At 39.5% G+C, this 21,393-nt stretch overlaps 1 protein-coding gene across 3 annotated transcripts in view; it reads left to right on the top strand.

Annotated features, from left to right (window-relative positions):
• ASPN (asporin) overlaps positions 1 to 21,393 on the top strand; it is a 75,346-nt gene that overhangs the window by 13,238 nt on the left and 40,715 nt on the right. The window contains exons 1-2 of one of the 3 annotated variants that reach the window (XM_030207121.1): positions 1,792 to 1,963; positions 10,295 to 10,338. The gene's annotated coding sequence lies outside the window, so the exon portion shown is untranslated. Of the gene's footprint in view, positions 1 to 1,791; positions 1,964 to 3,123; positions 3,311 to 10,294; positions 10,339 to 21,393 lie in introns of those variants that run through there. The other 2 variants (XM_030207120.1, XM_030207122.1) reach the window with 2 other exon arrangements.

The raw sequence follows: 21,393 nt of genomic DNA, 5'->3' as shown, positions 1-21,393 counted from the left end.
GCCATACTGGGAAAGACCAAAGGTCCATCAAGCCCAGCATCCTGTTTCCAACAGTGGCCAATCCAGGTCACAAATACCTGGCAAGATCCCAAAGAGTACAAAACATTTTACACTGCTTATCCCAGAAATAGTGGATTTTCCCCAAGTCCATTTAATAACGGTCTATGGACTTTTCCTTTAGGAAGCCGTCCAAACCTTTTTTAAACTCCGCTAAGCTAACAGCCTTTACCACATTCTCTGGCAACGAATTCCAGAGTTTGATCACACGTTGAGTGAAGAAAATGTTTCTCCGATTTGTTTTAAATTTACTACATTGTAGCTTCATCGCATGTCCTCTAGTCCTAGTATTTTTGGAAAGCGTAAACAGACACGTCACATCTACCCGGTGAACTCCACTCATTATTTTATAGACCTCTATCATATCTCCCCTCAGCCGCCTTTTCTCCAAGCTGGAGAGCCCTAGCCTTTCCTCATAGGGAAGTCGTCCCATTCCCTTTATCATTTTCATCGCCCTTCTCTGCACCATTTCTAATTCCACTATATCTTTTTTGAGATGCGGTGACCAGAATTGAACACTAAAAATAAGCATGCGTTAAACGCTAGAGATGCACATAAGAATATATGGGTGTCTCTAGCGTTTAGCACACACTAAAAATGCTAGCGCGCCTTTGTAAAAGACTCCTTGAATGTTTTTATGTTATATCTACCCTTTCCCTTTCTTCCAGAGAATACATTTTTAGCTCCATCAGTATTTTTATGTATGGCTTGCTCTGAAGGCTATGCACCATTGTGGACGGTGATCCTTTGACATGCCTCCACTTTATCAATGCCCTTTAGTACACATGAGAAATTAACCAATAATATCATTTCACTAGAGATTTGTACAAGAAATATTACATCCTTCAAATCTGTGAAACCTTTTCTTTTACATATAGGTAGACTATTAGTTTTCCTTATTTGTTATACCGACTGCATACTTTCAACTAATCAGAAACACTGGCTGTCACATTTATTTCCAGTTTGCGGTTGCTATTTTTTTGTCCCTTCAAAAATGTTGCCCTTGGAGTTCTGCAAAACAAATTCATGATACTATATTTCTCTGAATTACACTATATAAAAGCAAAAAGTACCCCAAAGAATATACCCAAAATACAAACAGAAGATATATAAGTTCTGCTTAAAATATATGAAAGCAAAACATACTGCCAGTTATGATGTAACTAATCAACTTCAAAATACTTTTTTCAAACATCATACTTAAAATGGAAGTTAATCAATGTTTTATATCTTTACTTACCATAAATCATATTTTCTTCCACTGTAAATATACAACAGATAATCACCATGATTATTGTGAAAATAAGTAAAATGCTATTATTTCAAAAGGCTCATGTTGAAGACATATCATAATGGATGCCATCATTGATACCACCAGGCAATGAATCATCTGTTACTTTGTAAATCAGCATGGATAACAATAACTTGAAATCCAAATTTTCATTGTACTTATCTGATTACAAAGTTATGTTATACTTCATATGTGATTATGGCTCCTGTTTTCATTTAAATTCTGATGCACACACTGAGCCTAACCCTTACTTTTCTGTGGGTCCCTTTCTGGCATCCAGATTTTTCTCTCTCTTTGCATAATTGACTCTCCTCATAAGGAATCATGCTTAGTCATTCATACTTCTCCACCCACATCCGAGATGTTGCTTAGGAGATGACACTTTCCAAATATGGACTTATAGACAGTTACCTTAATGTAATAAAACATGAAGATAAAGAATGAGGACAAGAAGATGTAAACAAGAAGGGTTCAATGGCAGCAGCAACTAATACTACAAAGGAACTGTGGACAACATACTCAAGAAAAGGCTATGCAACCCATTAGATGAATATTCAGTACACTGGAGAATATAAATGAACAGCTGGAGCTTTGTCTGCATCAAATCTCTTATAGGTAATATTATGTCCTATTTATATACTGTAAAACTGTACTAAGCAATGAACACTGTTGGTTTGGAAATATGTTAATATGTATTGATTTTGCTGCACTTTCAGTGGGTTCTGCTTATATGGCCCATTGTTATAGCAACATTCTCCTTTTCAAAATCTCATCAAGTTCTTTCCCAAGGGATACTACATCAATATGATTTCTGGGGGGGGGGGGGGGGGGGTGAACAGATAACAGAAGCCGATATTATTGGTTATATACATAGGAATATTTTTTATATTGGTTTCTATTTTGTACATCGGTTACTGGTAAAGTTCTGGGCTTGATTTAAAATTCTATGAATTGCACATATGGTTCTACACTTTTCTCGCATCTTTGATTCCATATACACAATCCTGGTCCCTCTATTCCTTACATGGTCAATCTTGTTCTTCCATTACCCAGGTTAGTTCATTAGAAATCTACTAGGAACTCCACCTACTTTTTTCTTGCTCCAAAGCTTTGGAATAATCTTCCACCTCACATTCATTCAGAATTCTGCCTATCAAAATTTAAGGTAATATTAAAAACTCTTTTTTAAATTTAGCTTTTGACCTACCTACCACAGAGTCGGGTTCACCTGTGTATGGAGGCTTCACTTTATTACTGGAGTAGACTTCTGTCTTTTACTATTTTAGTGCGGTTTTAACTTAAGAGAATGTGCCTTTCCTGTGCATAATGCAGTTCCTTTCTTTTCCTTTCTATATATGCTTTTTATTGTAAACCACTGTAACCTGCCCTCAGAAATGGTGGTATATAACGTTCTTTGAATAAACAAACAACAACATAAAAATATTACACATTTAAGTAATTTAGCAGTTTTATAAGGTAGTTTCCATAGACAGAGAACATAAGAAATCCCCTTTCAAAACGTAGGAACAAAATATGCATGGCCCAGCAAAATCACTTTTTGCATCATCTTATAGTAAATATTTGCTTCAATGGGCTTCACTGTACTCTGAATGGCCAGGTGCCATTTTCTATTACATTTCAGGTTTGACAAAAGTTTTGCAGTAAACGTCTTAAGCTAGAGGTTTTGGCTGTGATACAGGCAATGATGAAAAACACATGAGTGGTAACAAGCCTCTTTAATATCTGTCTTCAGTACTAAAATGGGATAATCTGTAGAAGCAGTTTATTCAAGTATCATGCAGAGTGCCAGGAGGATCCTGCATATTTGAAGCTGAAATTTTGCCTTTAGTGTTTATGACTGACTGCAGAAATAAGATTTTTAAAGCATGGCTATAAAGTAAACAACTGGAAATAAGCATCTTAGGTGGATTATTACTTTAGAGGATTTGCCTAAGCTTTAAGGTATGTTGGCAACTTATTTCTTTCTCATGTAAAAATAGAAGTGCTTGAATTTAGCAAACATCCTTTAAAAGTGTTAATGTAATTACTAATAGAGAAAAAAGTGAAAGTATGAAAACTATGCAATTTAAATTGTAAAGCAAATATTCTATCTTGTAGCAAATACATTTCCTGAATGACAAAAATGCTGGTCTCCCCTATCCCTAAGAAATGCTACCAAGCTCATCATTTAACTTGCATTAAGAAAAAGAAAGGACTAAGAAAAAATATACTGCTTGTATTTAATCAGAAACTAAAGCAGAAAATAAAATATTGACAAGTTGCTACTATAATCTGTTCATGAGATTTTACAAACAAGATTGCTTCCTGACTGCTAGAAATAAAGTGTTCTATAACTTTCCTTGTTAGGAAACAATTTACTGTTACTGCTGTTAACCTACTACAGTAGTCATTTCATCATATAAAACTAGCATAAATAAACTAAGGTCTGGCATACGTTTGGAAGCTATTCAGTATATATTTGTATATAATTTATTACACAAATATGAAAATTGTAACATTTCTCATAATTATATATTGAATCCAAAATAGCAGATTTTAAGTTTTGTTTTGTGTTTTTTTTTGTTGTTGTTGTTTTTACAAATTATGATTTATAAGAGATTCCCCAGGTAGTAAGGGATTTGGAAAATTTGTTAAACTGCAAATCTGAATCATCGGTAGGCAGGTGCAGTCATTGCTAAACTATAAAATGTTCCAACACAAAGCAATTTGTATGTTTTGACAAATAATGAACATGGGATGAGTCACAGTTTTTTTCTACTATCAACAAAAAGATTCTCAGACAGGGAGAGCAATGTTCTTATTCACTGGAATATTTGTCCCAACACAATGCTAAAGGAAGTTGTTTTCGTGTATCAAGTTGTCAACAGCATCTACCCACAGGCAGCATGCTTTTGTAGAATCCCATTATGATTAACCCCTTGAATTCTACAGCAAAAATATAATTTACATACAAAGTGTTCAGTTAGAAATATACATATTTAAGCAGATGTGGCATAGACATTTGAAAATGTTTAAAATAAGCTAAAAAGATGAAGAAGAAGAAGGAATGTGACGAGGACTTTTAGAACTGTAAAGAGTTTCTCAGGAGAAAATTAGATTTAAAGGAAGGTTACTAAGGGCATTTATCTTCAAATACATTTATTTGAAATGTCTTAGAGAAAACCCCTGAATATTAGTTGAAAGGACACCAACTCAAATGAAACAGTACATCAGACAGAGGACAGAAGAATCCTGTAGAAGACCTGACCAAAAGCACAATAAGATTTTCAGAGGTTTCAGCAAATTTAGGGGTCCTTTTACAATGGCACACTAGTGATTTTAGCGTGCCTTTGTAAAAGGACCCCTTAATACTGGAAAGCAAGATAGAGAAAAAGATAGGAAAGCAAAAAGCAGATAATCAGAAGTAAAAAAAAGAATTAAAAAGTGATCATTATCTGGAAACAAGGCTAAATCAAAGAGGTAAGATGAGAACAAAGAGAACTGGCCTAACAGTTTCCAATCTTCATATTGAAGACAGAACCTGATCAAGATGTGTTCTTGATCATCACAAATTTAGCATTGTCTGTCAAAGTAGAAATGCAACATAAGCAACTTTCCAATGTGTATCAAGAGAATGCAATGGTTATAGACAATGACTACATTCTTTAATTTGATCCACTGAGTGTTATCTTGTATATGCACTTTCTCTGTGTCCCAGCCAAACCAGTAGTACATATACAACCAAATGAAATATAACACCACTTGCCAATAAAAAAAGCACATCTTGTGGACCATGGGCTGACTGGTTTAACAAGACTCACTACATTAGAATGCATTGTTCTTTTGTAACTCTAGATAGTTTAATGTTGATGATTACAGCTACCACAGCTAAAGTAACATGGAGAGAATCTGGTTTTCATGACAGACCTTATGTAACTAGGAAATATAAAAATAACCTCGCTAACAGTCTTGCACAAGTACAGCAGCCAGGTAGGAAACATTTATAGTGAAAACACAGACAAATCTATGGATATTGCCGAAGTGGAAATTTTTATAGCCCATGCAAAACTGGAAAATGTTGCTATGCTCTACAGATTGTAGGTGTAGAAATTAACCCTTTAATTACCATGGCAAATGAATACATGCATTTGCAAATCTTTGAGACCATTTTATCTGCCAAATTTTAAATACTGTTTTTGGCATATTTTTTATCAGGCAGCCAACAGCTACAAATTCCAATCTGCTTAGCAACCCTAATCTGTTTGGAGCTAAATGACCACCAATCTTAGCATACTTCATTAGACAGTAGATGATTTCAAAACAGACAGCATTGCAAGCATTAATCATGAAGGAAAAAAATCACTGAGGTTGAAGTTATACAAATCAAGATATGCTTTGGGATGCCGATGATAAAAGAAAGGGGGTGGGGCTGGGAAGCAGGGAAACTCTTTAATGAAGGTTAAGAAAAATAATGATAGTCTTACATGAGGTCTTTAATGCATTTTTATAATTTACTGTTAACTACTCAGATCATCTATTCCTGAACACATTTTGTGTGCACTTACATCTTTCATAACTGCTATGTCTACTATTCATCTATATATACAATTTTTTAATCTGCCATGATACACAGTATTCTGTACCTGTCAAAAGTATGACTAGTGAACTGCACATTTTTAAAGAACACTGTGAAATGTCATGCTTTTCATTATAAATTCAATGAAACATCATGCAAATTCTTTGAAAACATTTCACCAGCGTCTCAGTTTTTCTAATATTTGGGTATCCCACTCAAGGCAGTTTAAAATCACATATCAATCATTTGGTAATAGTGCACTGTGGTAAATGTCCAATCAGCTAATAACTCTAAACAATTTGTTTTATGAAATGTTAAGTTTTACAAAGAAACTTTGTCCATTAACATGATTTAGGGGCTCTTTTACTATGTGGTTTTGCACTTATTCATGTTACCAACAAAAATCAAGATGTGGTAAGTGCAAATCCTGTACAGTAACAGGAGGGGGCATGCCCAGCACATGCTCTGCATTTACCACACAGGGCAGACCCTTAATGCCTGGGCCTTTCATTACATGCCTTGGCAGATACAGCGGGTCTGCAATATCAGTCAAGTCATGTAAAGCGGCCCTGGCCCTGCACTCGACAAAATGTAGTCACCTGTGCCAGTGTTACCACCAAATCCAACCTCCCAAAATCCTCTTCTCAGACTCCCCATCCACTCCCCTCAATATTCTTCTCAGACCCCTGATCCAACCCCCTCCCAGATCTCCTCATCTGATCCCACTGAATTTCCTTCTCCCCAAATCCAAGCCTTGCTCATATTACCCAGTAATCTACACTCCCTTCCCAGACACTCCATCAGCCCCAGAACTTACCCAGAGGTAATCCCTAGTAGTGTAGTGGGCAAGAGCAGGAGCGGTCCTCCTCCACTCCCACTCCGTATAGTTTAGGGTTAAAAAATGGCAGCAATGACCGCTACTGATAATCTGATGGTACTACTGCTAGATGTCAGCCCTCCATATAAGCATGGGGAAATGTGGGTGAGGCTTGGATTCAGGAAAGAGATAATAGGAAGACTGGAGGGGGCTCTGAGAAGGGGATCAGATCAGGGTACTGACAGAAATATCATGGGGATTGGATCAGGACAGGGTTGGAAGTTCTTTCTGTTAGAGTCATGGCCATGTAACCGGACTGCTGGTAACGAGGCTGCACTTAGCATCTCCTCCTGAGGTGGCTGTATGTGCAACCACTCCATTGCCAGTCACGCTAGCTAGCATGTGATACCAACCCACATGCTCGCTGTCAAAGCCAGCCACTCCTCTGCTGCCCATGTCATGCTCAGCTGTTGCCCCTACCTGTGTTAGGCAGCTAGTCTAGGTTTTTTTTACCACGCTGCTGATTTAACGCACACCAATGTCTGTCTACTGTGCTGTAAAACTTATGCTAGCTGCTTAACACAACTTAAAAGACCCTATTAATATACGCTTTCTTCTGTTTTCAGCCTGAAACAAAAATTCTCAGTAAATATTACACCAAATTATCCCAGATTTTATCATACTGAAAATAATCAAGGTATTGACAGTCTACACAGCTACTGGGAGGAGGGTGTTTTTTTTTTTTAACTTATATGCTGATTTTGTATTTTTGTTATGTATTATTTTAGGTTTATTTTAGTAAGTCATGTGATTGCTCTTGTGGAATTTATTTTGTTTCCCATTAACCCCCACATTCTGTAAATGGCACTCAAAGTTAGGTGCGCAATTAACATGCAGTTATAGACAGGCCAGTTATGCATGTAACATTTAATTAGCACCTAATTGGTAAATAACTGGTAATAAATACCAACAACTGGCATTTAACAAGAACTAACTGGTGTTAATTGGCTGCTGTATGCGTAAAAGACTTATACCCCTATTCCATAAACTACATGCCTAACTTCTCTTGTGTATTAATGCAAAGGGAGTGTTAATGTGGGAGAGGAATGGGCATGTCAGGGGCATTCTGACTATTCTTGAGTGCAATTTAAAAAATAGTTGTATTTCTGTGCCCAACTGTCACATTTGGGTGTCACTGTTAACGCCAGCCATAGACATGGTATAAGTAGTTGCACCTAAAGTTTGGCGTCCAACTGCAGACTTAAGGCTAGTAGCAGAGTGTTGAGTTTTTTGGCACCTAACTTTTAGTCACTTATATTGAATTTACCCCACCTCCTTCCACCTTGGGCCTTTGGAGAACAGCAAAATATTAGAAACAGGAACTCTCAGAGCAATATAGGTAAGGGAGTAATCTCTGCTTTTCTGTACTCTATATATTAAAAGCTTCAAAGTACTCGTCTGACAGTACTATTTACTCAGGGTTTTTTTTTAATGTGGTAGAGAGTTGTACTGAATAACACTGTACTACCACGGGCAAATTTTACTAATGAGGCATGGAATGGCTTGCATAACTGAAATTATATTATAATTACATTAGCAGAGTGAGTTCGCAAAATGAAAGGAATAAGATCAAGATGCATTAAAAATAAGATCAGTAAAAAGACAAATTTTAGTACTAAGTACCATTTTCTAATTGATATCTCGCAAAATACTGAAAACTTTCCTCTTTGAGAGGTTTCTACCCATGAGTGTGCTAGCTTTCAATAATTATTTAGTTTTTATTAGTGTTACTCTGCTCTTACTTGATACTTTGTTTATGGTATTGTAAACCTTTTTTATTTATGTAAGCCACATTAAACTCAGTGTTAGAGATAATATGGGCTATAAATGTCAAAATAAATAAATAAAACAAATACATAAATAATAAAATCTGTGTACCTTGTATACAGAAGACAATATTTAGAGCCCCTTTTACAAAGTGGTAGTAAGCCCAACGCAGGCTTATCGCTTGCTAAAAATGAAGTACCATCGGGCTACCGTAGCAGCCCGGTGGTAGTTCTCACCTACAGTGCGCCATCATATCCAGCGCTGCTGTGAACCCAGCGGTAATCGGGCAGTGCTGTGAACTGCCCAGTCACTGCTGTGTTAGTGCCGGAGCCCTTACCGCCACCTCAAGGGATGGCAGTAGGGATTCCCTCCAAAATGGCCACACGGCCAGGGCCGCTGAGAGGGGGGGGGGGGGGGGCGGGGGGGGTACAAAATTCCCTGGGCTCCGCCAGGGTCTCTCTCTTTCTTCTGCTCCCAGGCCACCGGTGCTGCAGCCCCTAGTCTCACCTGCCTGCCCTCGGCTCCATCGATAGCCCCCTGCATTCAAATCAGCAGCGACTCACCTCTGTGTAAAAGTGGCAGATCGCCTCCCTTCGGGCTCTCCCTCACTGTGCCCCGCCCTCGCGGAAACAGGAAGTGACAAGGGCGGGACACAGTGAGGGACAGCCCGAAGGGAGGCGATCTGCCACTTTCACACGGAGGTGAGGTGCGTGCTGCCGATTTTGAATGCAGGGGGCCCGGTCACGGTGGTGGACGGAGGGGGGGCTGTCGACGGGGCTGGGGGGGGCGGGTGGAGTCTGGGGACTGCAGTGCCTTGCCCTGGGCCCGGCTCAGTCTCTCGGTGGCCCTGCACATGGCAAGTGCTACCTTTTACCCACTGTGGTAAAAGGGGACCTCGGCGTGCTTGCGCAGCGGCCCCTTTTTGGCCGCAGCTTGGTAAAGGGGCCCATAATGCCATGTTCCGCAACCTAAATTATTGCACTGTTGGTTGTCAGAGGCATATAAGGGATGTTTTACACAAATGCAAGGCTTGCAAGTTCTCCTGCAATGATCCCGGCTCTTGGAATTAAAATGATTTATCTGCTACTTAGGATACTAGATATTGGCTAGACTGCCTTTCAATCTTTGCTACTCAGAGAACCACTGGTCTGTTTTACTTAGGACTGGCAAACTGCAATAAAGCAAATCATTCTTTATGGAGACAATCAGAAAAACTGAATAGATATTTTACAAGGAAAAGGAAATAATTGGGCAAAAGGCCGCTGCTCACGAGGTTTTGTTTGGCTCAGTTTTCCTTCATATTTTAAAATATACAAGAAAAGAACATCTGTAAAAGGTACTGAAGTTAAGCCAAATAACAGAAAAGTTGTAATGGACCTCCCTAAATTCAGTAAGCTGGTCCATATTTATTCTATGGCTATTAATATTATTAAAGTAATGTTTACACATGATCACAAGGTGTGGTCAAGTCCTTTAGTTATAATGATATTCGAATACAGGCTATTGAGGCTATTTTTCCAAGAGTTTGTCTGGCTTCTTTAAGAGTAGACAGAACAGTCATACCAAAGTTATATAATAAACAGAGATAAAAATGTAGAATATTTGCTGGAAACAGATTTTTCCTACAGGATACACTAAAAGCTCCCTAGGCTAGTCTAGAATGACTACAATGTGAATACCCTTAATGTGATTCAAAATCAAAATTGCTTGACATTTTTCATTGCAGGCTCAACAAGGATCTACTACAAGTGGACTAAATTTCAAAAAAGGGTAAGTATCTAAAGAACAGAAACAACTGTTTCAGTGAGATTTTAAAATTAAATAATAATAATAATAATAATGTGGTCATTTTTCACAGGAAACATACTCTTAGTATGATTCATTTCTTGCCAAATCAACTAATGGATTCATTGCAGTTTCAAATGCTCATAATTCTAATCTAACTTTTGTTGTCAGGTAGGAAGAAAGATTTGGGGATTTGTTTTTGGGGGGGAGGGGGGCAAGGAGGCAAACAACAAAGCTGAGAAGTGGAACCTCTACAAATACAAGCAGCATTAGCTTGGTCTCTTATTATAGCTCATCACCCCTTTAGTTGCTTAAGGGATCATATATTAACAGTGCGTCCTAATGCAGTTTATATACCACATTATCCGGAGGTATCCTATGCGGTATACAAAACAAGTATCAACAGCATCACAATAGTAATAGGACAGCAGACAGGGCATCCTAACTTACCCTGTCCCCTCAAATGCATATTTAAATAAACAAGGGGTCCTTTTAAAAAGGCGCGCTAGCATTTTTAGCGCGCGCTAAATGCTAGCTTACTACTACTACTCATTTCTAGAGCTCTACTAGACATAAGCAGCAGCCACCTGGACTACTGCAATGCCATATATGCTGGATGCAAAGAACAAATCATTAAGAAACTTCAAACCGCTCAAAACACAGCAGCCAGACTCATATATGGGAAAGCTAAATACGAAAGTGTCAAACCCCTAAGAGAAAAACTACACCGGCTCCCGCTAAAAGAACGAATTGCATTTAAAGTTTGCACCTTGGTCCACAAAATCGTTCATGGGGAAGCCCCAACCTACATGTCAGACCTTATAGACTTGCCTACTAGGAACACAAAAAGATCAGCACGTACATTCCTCAATCTCCACTACCCTAACTGCAAAGGGCTAAAGTATAAATCCACATACGCAACCAGCTTTTCATACATATGTACCCAGCTGTGGAATGCAAGACCTAACTATCTTCCGAAGGCTACTGAAAACAGACCTATTCAAAAAGGCATACCACAAACAACCATCTTAAATATGACATAATAAGACTATAAACGAACCAGATACTACCGAAATCTTATTTAATCATACCTGATTGATTAACCTCTTAGCTATTAGTGAACAAAAACTATCACTTCAATCCTTATATCGAATATGGTGTATGTTATAATTCAATTATCTCTCAGGAACCTTCATGTAATACCATAATGTATTCCTCTTTATCATGTATGTATGCATATGGTATATATATATATATATATATATATATATATATATATATATACACATACATACACACCATGAACTGTTCCATGTATATTATGTTCCATCTATGTTACCATATAGGTATGCACCTTAATGTAATACCATATGTTATAATGTTACCCGGAAATGGCGACCGCCATTACGGCAAATGTAAGCCACATTGAGCCTGCAAATTGGTGGGAAAATGTGGGATACAAATGCTACAAATAATAATAATAAAAGGACCCTGAGTCATCAAGCCCCTCTTCAAACTACCCAGCAACTTTTCATTCCTCAGTGCTGCAGAAGAACATGCCACCACCATAGTACCTGCACAGAAAAAGATCTATCCCCTAGTGATGTCTTTTTTTCATGTCTATCGTGGGCCCATATTGTGTGTGCACTATTTGTAAATGATACCATAAGCAACTAAAAGTTGATTAACTATTTAACGAACAAGCTCAACTGTAAGAACAGGCTGCTGCTTAGTATACAACAGGACCTGCGGTAGAAAACACACAATTAGAGCATGATGTTAGTAAATAATCCCCCTCCACAAAATAAATTAGAGACTGCTGTTCAAAAGTTCAAGTTCCTAAATTGGTCTCTCTGAAAATGTTAGTAAGAATGAGTTCCTAGATATATGCTGATAATTTCACTATGCTCCTAAATTAAGGAACATAAAAATTAGATGCAGCAGGGATGGAATTTGGGCAGTACAACACAGCTAGAAGTGAAGCACTCATCCTCAGCTTCAACTTAAAACAGCATTTTAGAAAGAATGTCCAACTCAGAATAAGGACACCCAGTATTTAGAACAGGACCTGTCCATGTACTGCCTCTTCATACTGGAGGAGTAGCCTAGTGGTTAGTGTAGCAGACTTTGATACTGGGGAACTGGGTTTGTTTCCCACTGCAGCTCCTTGTGACTCTGGGCAAGTCACTTAACCCTCTATTGCCCCAGATACAAACAAGTACTTGTATATACTAAGTAAGCCACTTTGGATGTAGTTGCAAAAACCACAGAAAGTCAGTATATCAAGTCCCATTCCCTTTCCCTATTCTAAAATACATGAGTAATGGCCATCTATGTGCTGGTTACATACAGCATGAACATCCATTTTACAAACTGAACTGTCCAAATTATGAACAGGGAAAGCAAGGGACATGGACATAATTGTGTGGACATAGTAACATCCATGTTATAAAACAGTCATTGAGACCTCCATGTGGAGTGGAGGAGTAGCTTAATGATTAGAGCAGTGGGCTGGGAACCAGAAAACCCTGGTTCAAATTCCACTTCAGCTCTTTGTGATTTTTTATTTATTTATTTGCTCTAGGGACAGAAAAATAACTACAGATTCAAAGGCTCTCAAAGCAGTGTACATTCAGGTACAACAGGTATTTTTCAATCCCTTAAGGGACAGAACTGGTGGGTTTTGAACCAGGTCCCCTAGTTCTCAGCCCTCTGGTCTAAATCTAGGTGTCAACGTTGACAATACATTGAAACCCTCTGCTCAGTGTGCAGCGGCAGTTAAGAAAGCAAACAGAATATTAGGAATTATTAGGAAGGGAATGGAAAACAAAAATGAGAATATTATATCTTTGTTCCGCTCCATGGTGCAACCACACCTCAAATACTGTGTGCAATTCTGGTCACTGCATTTCAAAAAAAGATATAACTGAATTAGAAAAGGTATAGAGAAGGGAGATAAAAATGATATGGGGGATGGGACGATTTCTCTATTAGGGAAAGGCTAAAGAGGCTAGGCTCCTCAGCTTAAAGCAGCTGAGGGGAGATATGATAGAGGTCTATAAGATACTGAGTGGAGTGAAATGGGTAGACGTGAATCGCTTGTTTACTCTTTCCAGGACTAGGGGGCATGCAATGAAGCTACTGAGTAGTAAATTTAAAACACGTCCAGAGAAACTATTTCTTCACTCAACATGTTATTAAACTATTAGTTTAATATGGTTTAAAAAAGGTTTGGATAATTTCCTAAAAGAAAAGTCCATAAGCCATTAATTATTATTTGTTACATTTGTATCCCACATTTTCCCACCTTTTGCAGGCTCAATGTGGCTTACATATAACTGATAATGGTGTTGCCAATTACGGTCTGAACAAATACATGGTATGAATGAATACAAAGTGATATTGTGGTAGAATGAGGTACATGTATGGTAGGTACAGTTGGGGGAACTTAGAGAGGAAAAGGGGGAAGAAGAGTCAAGTAATGTTCGTTATGGTCTTTGGTTGCGTTGTGTCGCAAGTGAACAGTCATTTTTACGTTGGGTTGGTGGGGTATGCTCTTCTGAACAGGTCTGTCTTTAGTGCTTTCTGAAAATTTAGGTGGTCGAGCGTAGTTTTTACTGCTTTTGGCAATGCATTCCATAGTTGTGCACTTAGGTAGGAAAAGCTGGTTGCATAGGTGGATTTGTATTTGAGTCCTTTGCTGCATGGGTAGTGGAGGTGTAGGTATGATCATGCAGATTTTGTAGTGTTTCTGGTTGGCAGGTCGATGAGGTCTGTCATGTATCCCGGTGCCTCGCCGTAAATAATTTTATGAACAGTCGTGCAGATTTTGAAAGTGATACGTTCTTTGATTGGTAGCCAGTGCAATTGTTCTCTGAGTGGTTTGGCGCTGTCAAAGCATGTTTTTCCAAATATAAGCCTGGCTGCTGTGTTTTGGGCAGTCTGGAGTTTCTTTATAATTTGATCCTTGCATCTCACATAGATTCCATTACAGTAATTTGCGTGGCTTAGTACTATGGACTGTACCAGGTTACGAAATATTTCCCTCAGGAAGAATGGTTTTATGCGTTTGAGTTTCCACATTGAGAGAAACATTTTCTTTATAGTGGATTTTGCTTGGGTCTCTAGTGATAGGTTACGGTTGATTGTTACTCCAAGAATTTTCAGGCTGTCTGAGACAGGGAGGGTGTATCCTGGGGCGTTAATGTTTGTGGGTTTGTAAGTATTGTATTGGGATGAGATGATGAGACACAGTGTGTTTTTTCTGTATTCAGTTTTAGTTGGAATGCATTTGCCCATGAGTTCATGATGTTTAAGCTTAGCTTGATTTCATCAGTGATTTCCGCCAGATCATGTTTGTATGGGATGTATAATGTAACGTCATCAGTGTAGATAAATGGGTTGAGGCCTTGGGTGGATAGGGTCTTGGCTAGTGGAATCATCATGAGGTTGAAAAGGATCAGTGATAGTGGGGATCCTTGTGGTACTCCGCAGTCTGGTAGAGCAAATTTTGACCATATTCGATCAGCAGGGTATTCACCAGGGGTTGGGTCTAGAACATTAATGAAGTTTTCTATATCCATGTTGTTCTGAGGTAGGGTTTTGTGTAGGTTTACGATTTTTTTGTTGTGACCGGTGTTGTGTCTAGTAGGTTGTTCACGAGATGGTATAGTTTCTTCGTGTTTTTGTAGTCTGGCCCAATTTTAGTTTTGTAGTACGAACTTTTGGTCTGTCTAATTGCGTATTTGTATTTCCTTTGTAGTTGTTTCTATGCATTGAGTGTGTGTTCGTCTTTTATTTTTTTCCATGCGCGTTCCAGTTTCCTAGATTGTGTTTTTAGTTTTTTCAATTCTTCATTGAACCACGGTGTCGAGTTGTGTCTACATGAAGTTCTTATTTGTAAGGGTGCTATTTCGTCTAGTATGTGTCTGCATCTTTTGTCCCATTCTGAGAGGTAATGTATGGATTCCGTTTGTGCTGTCCAACCGTTGTTGTATATCTGTTGCCAGAAAGTATCCGGGTCTATTTGACCTCTCATGGTATAAGTTGTGTGTTCTCGTGTGTAGAGAGAACCCCTTTTTCGCCATTTTAGGGATAGGTTTAGTTTGTAATGGTCAGTCCATGGTGTTTCTGTCCATCTACTTTGTGTTATGGTTAGGTTCTTATCAGTGAACAGTTTGTATGATATTAGGTCGAGTGTGTGACCCTTCTCGTGGGTTGTTTGCATGTGTGGCCATGTAAGGTCACATAGATGAAGGAAGTCCTTGCAATCTCATGCATTGGCAGAGTTTGGGTCTTCAAGGTGAAGGTTAATGTCTCCTAATACTAGTGTATTGGAGTTAGATACACATATATTTAAAACGAAGTCCATGAAGTCCACCTGGCTGTCGTTCCAGTTACATGGTGGTCTGTAGAATAGGACGCAATTTAGGTGGTCAAACAGGGTTCTATGGTAGATTCTGATTGAGGCTATTTCGAGGTGGGTTGTTATACATTCCGCAGTGGTTTCAATTGTGAGGTGAGATCGGTATAAGAGTGCTATGCCCCCTCCTCTTTTTTCTTTTCTGGTTCAGTGGGTGATTTTGTATCCTGGAGAACATAGGTTTAAGATGATAGGGTCCTTCTGATCATTGATCAAGGTTTCAGTGATGAAGAGTAGATCAAGTTTCTCTGACATGATCCAGTCTGTCATTATTGTTATTTTGTTTACTATGGATCTGGCGTTGACGTAGCCTATTTGAATTTTTTTGGGTGTGGGTCTTCTACGTTTGGTGTTGTGTGGACTTTTGTACATTGTCGTTTCTTGGTTTGTGTGGATTTTTTATGATCCTTCTTTTCATTTTGTTGAGGTTGTATGCTTGTCGGTACTTTTCCTTTGTTTTGGTTTATATCGGTTTGGCGTGATGTGGTGTGTCTGGTCATTGTTCGGTTATTAATTAGTCTGGGTATATTATTGATTTCTGTGAGTGGGGTGGTCATTGTTAGGTGGATCAGGGATAAGGAGTAGATTGCAAGGAGCAGTTTGGTGGTATTCATTATGTTATTATTTCAGCAGTTTTTAGAAGAGAATTGTTGCTATATTCAACGTTGGAGATTATTCTCCCGGCACTCGTATTTACGTACCAATCTTATCCTCCTTAAGTATTTCCCGATACTGAGTTTGACCAAAATGCTCTCGGTAGGCAATTTGGAGGGATATCAAATAGGGAAAGTTTGTATCTTTGCCAAATGATTTTGAGAACCCAATGTTTGGAGGTTATAAAAGGCCAACAGGATGTAAAACCTGAGGTTCCCTCCTACTGAAAAGTTGTCCAGTATGGAAACTGGAACCTTGGTTATGTTCTCCTGAAGACAGTCCAAACTCCATCCTAGGTTTTTGTGGGAAGTAGGCTGTGACTACTGGACTCTCAGCTTCCTAGGATGAGAACAAGATCCATATTGAATTTGCCTGATGTAAGAATAATATGCAAGTGTTTGAAAGTAAGTCTTCATCCCCTTTCCCCAAATTACATACCTCCTGGTAGAAGAGGAGGCTGGTTCTGAAGAGGACTGGGAAATAGATCAAAGTATTCATTAGAGAAGCCTCTTTCACCTTATCTCCAAAGAGATTCTCTCTATGGCAAGGTGTGTCAGGGAGTCTTTCCTGCACATCGAAACAAAAAGTCTGAGGCCTGCAACCATGAGAATCTGTGGAGCTAAATACTCATTGCAAAGGTCTTGGATGTCATCCCAAAAGCATCAAAGGCTGACCTGACCATATGCTTTCTGCACTCCTTCCTCTTGCCCACCAGTGAAAGGACTTAGGCAAACCTTTCCTGAGGGGGAGAGACTGTGAGCTCCTGAATCTTACTCAGGATGTTTTACATTTACTGATCTATAGAAGGCTACTAAGAAGCTAGGCAGGAAAAACACAGAATTCTGAAATACCTTCCTCCTAAAGGCATTTCAGTGTCTTAGAATCCATCCCTGGGAGCACTGAAGAGTATGACTTGGAACTCTTGACTCTCTTAAGAACAGATTCAATCACCACTGAATAGTATGTAAGTTATTGCATTTCATTTCAAGAGCCTTCTGAATTTTGTATATCAAGTCTGCCTTCCTATTAGCTGGATATATATTAGTGGGGGGGAGGAGTCCTTTCACTTTCTCATATGTGCATTCTTCAGGAACCTGTGAACAGGCATTGTCACAACTTTCTTGGGGGAGGAGAGGGTTGAGGAGTTGGAGGATGTCTGTCCTATGTTCATTCTCTGTTTATAACTTAAATGGAATGATATTGGTGAAGGAGAGGTTTTCTGGGAAACACTCTCACCATTCATAGAGAAGATTAGGATCCAGTGGAGCTCTCTTTTTCATGGAATTCAGCAGGCTCATACTGTGAATGTCATAAACACTTTGAGACTCAAAGAAATACTCCAATGGAGAAATCTTGAGCTGAACTTGGCTGGACCGTAATGCCTCAGCTGAGACATCCATTGACCAGGGGCATCCAGATATAGCGTTTGCCTGTGCCCTGGGGAAGTTTCTGCCCCCGATGTGCTTGAAATAAATACTGGATTGGCCGACACCCATTTTGAGCCCCTTCAAAATATTGACATTGATGAACTACCACCAGGGAGAGCATGGGTCTTGAGGATCAGATATATAATCTTCTGTGTTGATGACAACAAAGCTAAGGAATCTTGTCATGTAAGAATCTGTGTAAGCCTCTCATTGATCTTTCATTTTGAAAGAGTGAAAAATCAATTCACTTTTACCCGTTCTACATCACTCATGATTTTGTAGACCTTAATCTTATCTCCCTTCACCCTTTCTTTTCCAAGCTGAAGAGCCCTAACCTCTTTAGCCGTTCCTCATATGAGAGGAGTTCCATCCATTTATCATTTTGGTCACTCTCCTTTTAACCTTTTCTAGTTCTGCTATGTCTTTTTTTAAGATATGGCGACCAAAATTGAATGCATACTCAAGATGAGGTCGCACCATGGAGAGAAACAGAGGCATTATAATATTCTTGGTCTTATTTACCATCCCTTTCGTAATCATTCCTAGCAACCTGTTTGCTTTTTTGGCCGCCACCTCAAACTATGCAGAAGATTTCAGCATATTGTCTATAATAACACCTAGATCTTTTAGCTAGGTGCTGACACCTAAGGTGAACCCTAGCATCAGGTAACTATGATTTGGATTATTCTTCCTAATGTGCATCACTTTGCATTTGTCCACATTAAATTTCATCTGTCATCTGGATGCCCAGTTTTCGTTTCCTAAGGTCTTCCTGCAATTTTCACAGTCCATATGTGTTTTGACAACTGAATAGTTGTGTGTCATCTGCAAATTTAATGACCTCAACGTTGTTCCAATTTCCAAATTATTTATAAATATTAAATAGCACCTCTCCAAGTACAGATCCCTGTGGCACTCCACTATTCACCCTCCTCCTCCATTAAAAAAAATTGCCATTTAACCCTATCCTATGTTTTCTGTCCAATAATCAATTCCTAACCCACAAAAGGACATTGTCTCCTATCTATGTGCACAGTAGAGCCTTTCAAAAGCTTCCAGAGCTTTTCTGGCTAGACAGACATTTTCCCCAAGTGAGCTCAGTCAGTTGATGACACCCATCTTTGAGGAATTTCTATTGTGCATGTTCCTCAGAGAAAAAAAAATTCATTTACTGGAAAATAAACCAGAAAGTTCCAACAAAATCCATTAGAAAGTTTGTTCAAATTATGTTGGATAGTTTTGTGTTTTTCTTCTAAATCATTAATAAGTTTCTTTATTAAGGGGATTTACTTCTATAATAATGTCACACAACTAGAATGGTTAGCCCTTAGGCTGCAGGCGGATTGGCGCTGCCTGGCCAATTCAAAGGTTGACCAGACCCTTGCCAGCGGCAGGTAAGTCAGTCCTGGGCACAAGGCTGTCAGAATGTGGCTCTGTCTAGCTGGCAGAAGATAGAGCACGCAGAGGTTCAGGAGATTAGCTGGATCAAAGGCAGGGTTGGGACAACTGGAGTGGGAGATACACTTGAGCAGAGGACTCGGTGGAGCTAGACACTCAATGGAACTGGACACTGGCAGAGGACAAGCTGGAGCTTGAGGTATGCTGAAGCTGAAGACTGGCTGGAGCAGAGGACAGGCTGGAGGTAGCAAGGCAGGAACAAGGAAGAGGAAAACTGGAATCAAAGCAACCCTCTGAGACAGGAGGAGGAAACCTGTTGCAAAGGCAAAGAGGAAGTGCATTCTGACTTCCTATAAGGGCCCTGAGCCCTGATGTCATCAAGTGGCGCTCTGCTGCTGGCCCTTTAATAAAGAGTGCCTGCAAGCACGTGTAGAGGCACTGGTGCCGGCTTGCGTAAAGGGAGAGAGATGTCTAAGCTGCAATGAACCCTGGAGCGCAGAAAACGGCAGCATCGGCCATCATTGCACCAAGGAACCAGTTGGAGACACCCGGAGGGGCACAGGAATCCAACCCCGACGCCCATCCATGATCTTAGGTGAGACGGAGTACAGAAAGGCTGTGACAATTAATTATCCAAACAGTAGCACCTACGTTTAGATTAGCTTATAGATCACCGAAGCCAAAAACTTCTAACAGAAATTCACAAGAAACCTGCAGCATGGATATTACTCCAACTGACTGTTGCTACAAACACTCAGTGAAATATATACATCTTTTAAATTCTATGACAGTCATATCTTCCTTTTGTCAGTCAAAGTGGTGACCACAAAGCCACCACTGAATACTAGGTCTCTAATCGCATATGCTTACTACAATACTGTAATCAACATAGTAGGTGATGGCAGATAAAGACCTGTATGGTCCATCCAGTCTGTAAAACACGAATTTTTAAATGTTTGCACCCTACCAGCACTACAGCCAAAACAGAAGAAATGATATGAAAGTTGATAATTCAAGAAATAAACAATTGCTTTTTTCAAAAGGAAATATTCTTCATAATATCTGTGATGAGTTTTATTTTCCCCACTGTGGTTTGAACTGAGCTTTTGAAACCATCATAATATGAAAGATGTTTCCAATAAGCAGAAAATGTCATTATTTCAAATTCCTTTAAAAAGCACAACTTAGGAAACGCTGTTTATGACATGAATAAATGTAAAATGCCATTTCAACTGATGTCTCACAGTCAAAAAAAAGATTTTCTGTATCTAGTTTTAATTCTGTAGGCAATGATGCACATTAATTATGATAGAACACGGGGGTTCGTGACGTCACCGCACCAAGATGGCTGCCTGAGTGAAAAGCTCCGGTGGTCCCACAATATAAAGCAATAAGAAGAGCGATTAACCTGGCGCTCTAGCGTAACACGGAAATGTGAGAAGCAGAGGAACATCCAGAGAGTTAGCGGAGCATGGCTACTCGAGCGCCGAAGCAATCATTGGTGAGTTTTGCCTACACAGGCCTAAGCGCATCGAAATCTCAAGCCGCCCCTTCGGGAAAAACATGGCGGAGGAGCGAACGTTCAAGAAATCGGCGACACAGCAGGCTCTTCAGAGCTCCCAGCCACTCTTCACGCCCGATGGAACACAGGCGGAGGAGACAAAACCGAAGATTGAGATCCGCGATTGGTTGAAAGAGCTCATGGGAGAACTGAAAGCAATGCGCACTGATTTAAACACGTTGGGCGCAGACCTTCAGGGGGAAATTGCTACTCTGGGCCAGCGAGTGGCAGAATTGGAAGATTGCCTGGATGAACAAAAGGACATGATACAAGCTATAACGGAGCAGAAAAGGGAGGACAAGAAGAGTTTCCAGCAACTGTGGGATAAGATGGAGGACATCGAGAATAGAAGTAGGAGACATAATATCAGGTTCTGCGGTATCCCAGAAACTCCCCAATATACAAACTGTGAGCTGACTGTGCAACAAGTGGCCAGCGCACTCCTAAAGGAAATACAAATCACAGTAGAACCAACAGACATTGCAATAGAGCGAGCCCACAGACCTCTGGGAACAACCAGGAATAATTTACCAAGAGACATAATAGCATGCTTTGTGGACTTCAAAATCAAAGAAAAA

This window comes from Microcaecilia unicolor, chromosome 6 (assembly GCF_901765095.1).
Source record: "Microcaecilia unicolor chromosome 6, aMicUni1.1, whole genome shotgun sequence".
Classification (NCBI taxonomy): Eukaryota; Metazoa; Chordata; class Amphibia; order Gymnophiona; family Siphonopidae; genus Microcaecilia; species Microcaecilia unicolor.
The sequence above is the reverse complement of the archived record's forward strand: the minus strand, read 5'-3'. Positions and strand labels throughout refer to the sequence as shown.